Here is a 10,105-nt window from a genome sequence, read left to right on the forward strand (position 1 = left end):
ACCAGGTTGCACAAATAGGCGTGGGAAAAAGAAAGGTGTATCGTATTATCGCATTCCTAAAGACGCGGAGAGGAGGGAGAAGTGGATTGGAGCGATTAAAAGAGCCAGGAGCCTTCAGAAAAAGACTGAAAGATGGGACCCCCCGGCCGTTGGCTTTCGCTTATGCAGTGATCACTTCATATCAGGTGGGTGAAGGAATACAGTACAATGCTACAAAAAGTTTCTGGTCAGTTTAATTAAATTTAATTAGTTTAATTTAAGAAGTAGCACCCAGTTATTATAGCTAACGGACACTGTGATGTCCCTTTTTAACTCAACAAGTGTGGCTCTGGCGCAGCCTAGCCAGTTAGCAAGTTAGCTTGTAGCAAGCTAGTGGTAAACAAACCCGTGTTGAAATATTCCTTCTTATTGTGTAGGGAGAAAGAGTGATAATCCGTTGAGTCCGGATTTTATCCCCTCAATTTTCGATTACCTTCCATCTCCAGAGAAGAGGAGACATAAAACGAGACTGGAGGTTTTTAACAGAAGGCAGAAGGCTAAACTGCACAAAGTAGAGCAGGCAAAGATATCTGCAAAAAGCTAAAGATAAAATCCAAGCTAAAAAACATGCTAACGTGACACTTCCGTAGCTAGCCAAGCTAATAAACAAACAATGCTAACGTGACACTGCCTATCAAACTGGAATAATTTAATACTTACCCTTGCAGTGATGATGCCGAAGTTTTTGGATGTAAGACTCCACAGTTGAATGTTGTTTACGAAGCCGGACTGACACCATTTGTAAGCCTCCAAGCTTTTGTACGCTCTGAGGGAGTCTCCTGAGTACACTGATGGAAAGCTTACAAGATAGCTGTGGATGTCTGCGTAGCGCAAGTCGGGTACATCGTCTTCAGAGCAGGAGGTTATGCTCTTGAAAAGCACACCGGGTGAATTATATGGGTCGCTTATATTTAATCTCTCTAATTTTGTACTATAAAGCCGAATTTCACTTGAATTAAAATGAGAAGTATACTCGCTCGGTAAGAAAACACTGGCACCGGTGGTCATGTTGACTGCCAAAATGGTGGCTCCCAACCAAAAGTCACGTGACCGCAGGAGCTCTATTGAGTCTCCATCTGAATCTAGCAGGATTATTATTAGGGAAGGTCAAAACCAGCGTCACAGGGGCATGGTCAGATATGACTATACTGTTGTAATTACATGATTTTACCAAGGGCAGTAAGCTTTTATGAACAAAAAAATTGTCTATACGTGAATACGTGTGGTGAACAGGTGAAAAAATGAGTATTCCTTCTTTGTAGGGTAAAGGAATCTCCATGGGTCAGACATTGCACAAGACTGTAAGAAACTTTCTATACATTCTGCTGTTTTGGATTTGGAGACATTAAGAGTGGAGGATCTATCTAATAAGGGATTAATTACATAATTACAGTCACCAGCTAGTATTAACTGATGCGTGTCTAAATATGGTAAGGTTGATAGAAAGCTATTCATGAATTCAGAATCATCCCAATTTGGGGCGTAAACACAGGCTAATGTAACAGGTAAACCATAAAGTCTACCCACCACAATAACAAATCATCCATAAGGGTCTGATATAGTTTCAGAAGATATAAATTGTACTGATTTATTAATCAAAATGGCAGCGCATCTGGCCTTCACCTGAAAAGTGGAGTGATACACCTGTCCTACCCAGCCTCTCTTCAAGCAAATATGTTCAGACCCACGTATATGTGTCTCAGTTAGGAAAGCTATGTCAGTTTTTAAAAACTTAAGATGGGAAAGAACCTTGGTGCATTTAATGGGATGGTTAAGTCCTTTCACATTCCAGTTAGTAAATTGAATTGACCGACCACTCCCCCTACAGGGCACATTTGAACTAGCCATACTTGGCAACAAAAATTATATTGAACAAACTTGATTGACTGATGAAGCTTTCCAGCAAACGATATCTGTCACTCCGACAAAGATCCCATCCAAAGCAAAAGGCAATCACAGGTGGACGACATAAAAACATGTAACCCACATGAGTATGAAACCCATTTACGTAATATAAGAGTTACTATGCCCCACCACAAGGGGGGCACTAGCCCTGTATTCATGGTCACGACCACGCGGCGCGTGCTCGTCCTGAGACTCAACCGAGACGTTGACTGTGAGTGCCGTTCGTTGAGTGAGCTGACGAATTTGGGTATGAAACGTTATGTAAACCTCATAAATTAATGATTAACCCCCGCGTAGTGTATTGATAAATCTCTTGTTTATTAGGAGAGAGCCTCGTGAGTTGTTGAGAGAGAGAGAGGAGCTGCTTCAACCGTGTAAGCCCTCTGTTAGACTCCGACTGGTTTTTTTTTGGACTTCAGATTAGGAACGGATTCAGATTTCCGAACCTTTGGTTCGGTGGCGAGCCAGGACCCTGATTAAGAGGAGCGGAGCTCGGTGTGGCCAGCCGCGGATCCACTCAGAGGACCTCGAACCATCATCTCGTTCACTCACTGGCACAGATAAGATATACAAAAACCTACCCGGGTAGTACATAGACAGAATATTGCATACACCCTGAGGGACTTGAACTCTGACTTCTAGTGAAGGAGAAGGGACACTTTAATTTTGTTTTGTTTTTATAAGAGAGCTCTATGTTTTTGTATCATTTATTTTCCATACACTGTCAAGGAAATTGCGTGTTGCAATAAATTGTTATACTCTAACCTCATGTTCTCGCATTTGACTAACTACTCCCAACTATCCGAACCTAGCAAGAGTGTAAGTGCCATAAGGTTGTTGCTGATCAGACTACGGGTGCTACAAACAGAAAGAAAACATTCAGGAAAGAAAAAATACCCACCCCCCAGCACTTACTCCAACTAAGGGCATACCCACACGCAAAATGCTCCAACTCACTAACTTGGGTCTCTAACTTCACCATGTCGACCCAAAGCTCAACAAGCAAGCGAAGCAAACACAAAAGAAAAAAGCTGTGCATAATACTGCGACTGCATTATAGTATTATTGTGTTTTAAATAACGATAACAGGCCTATATCTTAACGTTAGGCTAAATACGACAGGCCAACAAAACTGATATACAGATCAGTATTATTCAATCAATCAGACTACAAAAGAAAGGGGGGGAAAAAACGCCACTGCAAGAGATAGGGAGACCGGGGCTTGTTGTCACACGGGTAAGTTGTCACACTGCAATTATCTTCTTCACCAAGCTAGCTAAAAAGTGGAATACTAGTTGTCTTCCTCTACATGGTCAGGTTTCATGTCCTGTGTGAGAAGACACCAACACATTGTAAGTTGAGATGAGCACCAATTAACCATTTTCCACAACCCGAAGTAAAACATATTAACTTTATATATTTAAAATTAAGCTTCTTTCAGATAGAAATCCTAGCAGTGATACATGTGGACTTGTTAGAGAAGAGATTAAGGTATCCTGTCATACCTCAGTCATTGCTCTGTGTTAAGCTAACTTTGAGCTAGAGCTAGCATCAGCAAACATGGTGGCATGAATGAATTTGCAGTGGCACAGGGCCTGAAATTTCCTCAAGCTTGGTCTGACAAAGAAAAAGCCAGCGCTGAATGGTTTACAGGCTTCCTAAAGCGGCACCCTTCACTCTCACTCAGAAAACCAGAAGCAACTAGCCTTGCCAGAGCAAGTGCCTTTAACAAGGAGAATGTTACGTCTTTTTTCCGACAATCTGGGGAAAGTGTTAACCAGAGATTCCCTGGGACCAGGAGATATCTGGAACATGGATGAAACTGGCGTGACAACGGTACAGAAACCAGACCGATTGGTAGCCAGGCGTGGGTCCAAGCAGGTGGGGTCACTGACATCTGGGGAAAGGGGTACCCTGGTGACCCTTGCCTGCGCAGTCTCAGCCACAGGGAACAGTATCCCCCCCTACTTTATATTTCCTCGGGTGCACTTTCGTGATCACTTCATCAACAATGGGCCACCTGGCAGCAAAGGTGGAGCAAATCCGACAGGGTGGATGAAAGAGCAACACTTTGTCGATTTCCTCCATCATTTTGTGGAGCATGCCAAGTGTTCAAAGGAGAAGCCCTGCTTGCTCCTCCTCGACAACCACTGCTCACACCTCTCCATTGATGGGCTGAATTTTGCCAATGAAAATGGCATAATCATGTTGTCCTTCCCACCCCACTGCTCACACAGGCTGCAGCCTTTGGACAGAAGTATTTATGGGCCGCTTAAAAAGCATGTGAACTCTGTTTCAGATTCCTAGATGAGGAACAACCCAGGTAAAACACTCAGCATCTATGACATCCCTTGGATTATAGTCACTGCTTATCCTCTGGCTGCAACCCCTCTTAATATCCAGGCTGGCTTTCGGGCAACAGGGATTCAGCCTTACAACAGAGATGTGTTCTTGGAGACAGAATTTGCTCCTTCCTATGTCTCAGATCGCCCTCTACCAAGCCCAAGCACTAACCCAGCCATTCCAGGCTCCGAAACTGAGCCATCTTTTCCAGGCCCCAGCACTAACCCATCCAGCACCAACCCAACCATTTCAGGACCCAGCACTGACCCAGCTGCTCCAGGCCCAAGCAAGCCAGCCACCTCCACCAACACATTAACTCCAGAGGATATTAGGCCTTACCCAAAAGCTGGTCCAAGAAAACAAGTTAACCAGCAGAGAAAAAAGAGAAAAAACTGCTATTCTCACCGACACTCCCGTGAAGGAGGCACTTGAAGCTGAAAGGCAGGTACAAGGGAAAAAAAGACTATTCAAAAATAAAGGCAAGGCAAGGCCACCAAATCAAAAATACCAAAGAAGCAAAGCACAGGGAAGAAGCAGAGGGCAGGTAAAAAAAGAAAAACTCCAGATGACTCCTCATCAGAAGAAGATGAGAACCTGTGTCTCGTCTGTGTAGAGCCATTTGGAAACAGCCGCCCAGGAGAAACCTGGGTGCAGTGCATAATATGCAAAGGATGGGCCCACGAAGAATGCACCCCTGGCAAATCAGTGTACGTATGTCAGAACTGCGACCCAGATGAGGAGTCTGACTAGTGAGGTCAGGTTTTGTATGAGATTTTATGACTGGATGTTCCAGGGCTGACTGAGGTCAGGTTTTCTTCTAGTTTTTTTAATAGATCTTCCAGGATTAGTTTGGGACTAGTTTAATGTTGCATAATGTTTTATGTCAAGGTTGATTCACATTCAAGTAAAAAAATAACAACAAGAATAATTTTGTCCTTGTTTTATTAACTGCAAAATCCAGTGTGACATCTTACCCCATATAGTGTGACAACTTACCCGTTGGCGGGGCAACTTGTCACATGTTCACAATCTCTATTTGATTGCTTATAACTCTGCACTGACACAAGATATGAACATGATATGAATACAAAATATATACCTGAGACTTTTGTCTTTCATCTGGTACACATTTGTTTTATATATGATGTATTGATTCCAAGAATATATAAGAGAGTAAAAAAGTGTGACAACAAGCCCCGGTCTCCCCTACATTAGATACTATGAGGATACTATTCGAAATATAAATTATAAGAATAGATAATGGCGTAACAGAATGTATATCCAACCAAAACTTCGAAAACAAAAACGACTTGCATACGGTAGCTTTCCCGTTTAAAATGACTATGGCTATTACAAACAGAAGAAAAGACCAGCAATCCAAGTCATTAAAACTTACCGCAATGTCAGAGGTTGCAATGACATTGACAGTGTACATGATCATTTCGGTGGAAGAATGGTCCCCTTTATGAAGGATACAGCCAGTTGGGGATCCTTGAAAGATTTTTCCTCACCTCCGAACGTGATGTGGAACGTAGCAGGAAAACGGAGCCCGAATTTTACACCGTTTATGTTTTGAAGGAGCAGCTTTGCCTCCGCAAAAGCCGCCAGCTGCTTAGACTCTTCTGGGGCAAAGTCGGGGAAGATGTGAACACGCCTTTCCTTGTAGAACAACGTCTTCTTCTGGCTTGATAGACGGAGAATGCGGTCCTTCAAGTACCCATGGTGCAGTCAAATTATGAATGGCCTAGGCCTCTCTCCTTCTTTGGGTTTTGGCGCCAGTGTACGATGACCGCGATCCAGACGTGGAGTGTCTTCCAAATCCAATACCTCCTTCAATACAGAAGCACAGAACTGACGCAGATCTCTACCTTCTTCGCCCTTCGCTATTCCAATCAGCCGAATATTCTGACGACGACCTTCCAGGTCCTAGCATTTCTCTGATAAACTGCATACTTCGGATTGCAATCGTTTCACCGTGGCTTCCAGAGTCATGACTGTTGAGCTCCACACTGTGGAAGACTGTTCATCAATGCGCTTGGTGTTCTGTGCATTAGCTGACTGCAAAGAGCTGACGGTGGTTTGCAACACCTGGCGGATAGAGACTATTTCCTGATGCAGGGCAGCTGTTTGTGTGTCCATTTTCGTGCCTAACAATTCTATCGCCGTCATCATTTTCTCCACAGAACCAGGAGAGAGCGGCGCCACATGTCAGTCGTAGAGCTAGCACCATTTCTTGCTAGCAGCTGAATTAGCCGAAGCATTCTGCTGTCGGACTCGTCATTTTTCCAAAACGGAGAAAGTATATAATAGACGCGTTAGTTCCTTGCCGACGCTAGATTAGGGTTATAAGACTTTAAGATGACGTACTCATAGATTTAACGGTATTTTGCACGCTAAAAAAACAAGTAAATTAAAAGTTGAATGCAGAGCTTCAGGACCTCGCAGCCTCACATAACGAACGCCAGACTGGAAAGTTGTTTTAAATCACAAGCTTCTTCTACCCGGGTACTACCCACAATGCCAAGCAGTGCACACGGACCAGCTTTGCATACTGGACTACAATCCATCACAGCAAAAATCTAACCGGCTCAGAATTCACCCTTATTGAATTCAATTGGATGTAAATGCAAGCAACTCATCTTATTTGTACAATGATTCTGCTACATTACATCCATTCACTGCCATTACATGGTTTATGGAGTTTTTCAATGTGTGATTGGAGTGAGTTTAAAAGTTTGAGATGGTTTTCAGCTGTGTTATTTTAAATTATGCATAACAGTGTTCATCGGGGAATGGCTTTCTCCCCATTTCATTATTGGTTTATGCAAAGCAGAGAACTACTGGCTGCTGGGATGTGAGCGTGTGTGTGTGTGTGTGTGTGTGTGTGTGTGTGTGTGTGTGTGTGTGTGTGTGTGTGTGTGTGTGTGTGTGTGTGTGTGTGTGTGCGTGTGAGGGTAAGAGTGCATGCGTGCTGCTAAGTGGCAAAGGCTTTTCTTGTCTGTAGCTTTGTGTGTATTTGGAGAAAGGGAAGCCTTGGCCCTGTACTTTAGAAATGAAAGCGAAAGTGCCTCATGAGTTGTGGAGAAGCTACTCGCACCAGTCATATCCATCCATCCGTTAAGATTTTAGCATTTTCTTTCTGTGAGTGTTGTCCTAGAGCATAATCGTTCTGTTTACCGTCTGTTTAGCTAGTTAGTTTAAGAGCTTCATGTCACTGCAACACCACGGGTTTAAAATCAGTTGTGGGGATTTTAAACTGCCTCTTTGGAAAGATGCAAAAAGACTGCATCAAACATGCACCAATAAAGGCTTTTTGCATTGTGAACTGTTTGGTTGAGTGAAACGTCATCTTTAAAAAAGCACTTTTTGTTGTGTGTCGTCAAAAATGTTAGTCTTGTCAAGTTTCTTGTTTGGGTCATCATGCCCCAGGGCTATGGTTGGTCATGTTTTATGTTTTGTTTAGTCATTTTTGTCTTGTCTCCCACTTCCTGTTTTATTTTGGTACTCACCTTCTGTGTCTCGTTCCAGGTCTCTTGACTCCCTGTCACTGCCCTCGTCATCCCCGCCCCTGATTGTTTCCGTCTGTTCCCTGTTACCTCATGTTTAAATAGTCCTGTCTGTGGGTCAGTAACCAGCGTACCAGCATTTTGTTTATTAATCCTCCATGTGAGCGTCTTGAGTTCTTGTTTTTGTTGTGCATTTTTGGAAATAAAGTCTTTTTTGATACTTTAACTCTGTTTCCTTGGTTGGTGCATTTGAGTCCTACTGCATTGTGTTTAAAGTTAGTGACACTTTTCCCTTAAAGCTTATTTCGGAGACTTTTTATGTTCAAAGTCTGATACATTTTAAGCAACAATAATCATATGATTTATCATCTTTTTTTGTACTTCTGAGGAAAACCTGTATGTCATGTTTTAAGATTGGCTGTGAGTTGAAACAATTTAAGAAGTGTTTGGCTGTGCTATAAGCAAATACTTTGTCATGACTGACGGAGAGAAATTGTCAATCATTTTTTGACTGGCTGGGTCAATAGCTGTCAATTGATCAGTCAGTCAATATTCCCATCGCACTCCTTTCTCTATGCTGTGAGTGACAGACACAGACAAAAGAAAACTGACGGACACACACAGTTTTTTTGAATATCTTCAAATATCTGTTTGGTTCATTGAAAGGGATTTCTTTTATGTGTTTGTAAAATATTTATCTTTCACTGTTATTGACATTTGACACTGATGCATAGGCATTAGCCCAGGCTGCCTTGGGTCAGCAGACATCATCAATAACCCACAGCACAAAGGGCCTGAAAGGTTTCAGACAGAATATGTTCTTTTGTCACTCCCTTTTCTTGCTTAATGTTGGAGATACTGGAACTACAGTTCCGATAATGCTTCAGAGGGTGCAACCAGGAAGTATGATGTCTTTGTGTAGTCAGTTATCTGTGGGCCACAACTTTAGCCTATATTCATATATATTATCCTTTTAATTTACACACAACATCTATTGAACGTCTGTCCATCCTGGGAGAGGGATCCCTCCTTTGTTTTCTTTGGAAGTTTTTCCTTGTCCGATGTCCTGCTGAGGGTCCGAGGACAGAGGGTGATGTATGCACGTTCATATTCTGTACAAACTCTAAAGTCCACTGAGACAAATGTAAAATGTGTGATATTGAGCTATATAAATAAACTTTGATTGATTCAATCATTTACATTTGGGAAAATCCACACCATGAAACTCTTCTGTTTGCTCTGTGACAATGAAAGTGCAGACAACAAATACTGGACTACTTTGTTTGCAATAGCAAACACTAACAACAGGATGGATGCTAAGTAAGATGTTTTGGGGTTATGAGGATCATTTATTTTCTAGGATTGAAAAGCGAATACAGATTTAAATCCACAATGGATGTTAAAGATACCACCATCACTGGAAAGAGAAAGTAACACTGTCCAAGAGTGTGTCAGTTGTGGACCTGAGAATAAGGGGTCTTTTTTTTGTTCTAGTTCCTAGTTTGGCCCAAATGATATGAATCAAAAGAAAACAAACCAGCAATTTTGGGCAACATTCAACACACCCCTTTCTTTTGCCTCCAGATAGCAAGGTAGCGTTTAACACAGTTCAAGAAATATTGGAAAGGTGTACACGTGTCTTTATTAATGAGATTAAAACCAAGGACTATGCGTATCTAATATAATCATGATTATAGATTAAGAGCAAAATCTAATTAAAGCAATCAGAGAATGCTGTTGACATGGGCTCTGCCACACATGCAGTATTGACTTAATCAAATTATAATCTAATTTCTGTTGTACATGGAAACGTGGCTTGTGTGAGGGATGTCTGTTTACAGACTTTGTCTTTCCATTTCCACCTTAGGAGGACTAGCAGGGCCATATATGGGCCCTCCAAAGACAAAAGTGCAAGAGCCAATTTCCCAACACCACCAAAATGCCCTCTTAATTTCTATTATGCTGGATAAACCTTGACTATCGGGGACAATCAGGAGCAGAATCAGGTTTTCTTAATACATTCCCTTTTTTCAATCTGACTTTTGCCAAAATCACAGTTCTTAAACTGTGGCTGAGATAAAAACAATGATGTCCTTATGCAGGCTGATATTTGGACTCCATCTTAGTCTTCCTCAATAATCGCTGCTTTTGATATCGTTGATCATCGTTGCCATTGATATCTAATATTTAGCCCCCTTGTCAAACGTAAAATTTAGATTTTTGGATTCATATTGGTCCACAATTGAAATTGGAACACCCTACCAATCAATTACACTGCAAAACACTTGCACAAATTAGGCAATTGGCTTCTA

This window comes from Eleginops maclovinus, chromosome 15 (assembly GCF_036324505.1).
Source record: "Eleginops maclovinus isolate JMC-PN-2008 ecotype Puerto Natales chromosome 15, JC_Emac_rtc_rv5, whole genome shotgun sequence".
In the NCBI taxonomy this organism is placed as follows: domain Eukaryota; kingdom Metazoa; phylum Chordata; class Actinopteri; order Perciformes; family Eleginopidae; genus Eleginops; species Eleginops maclovinus.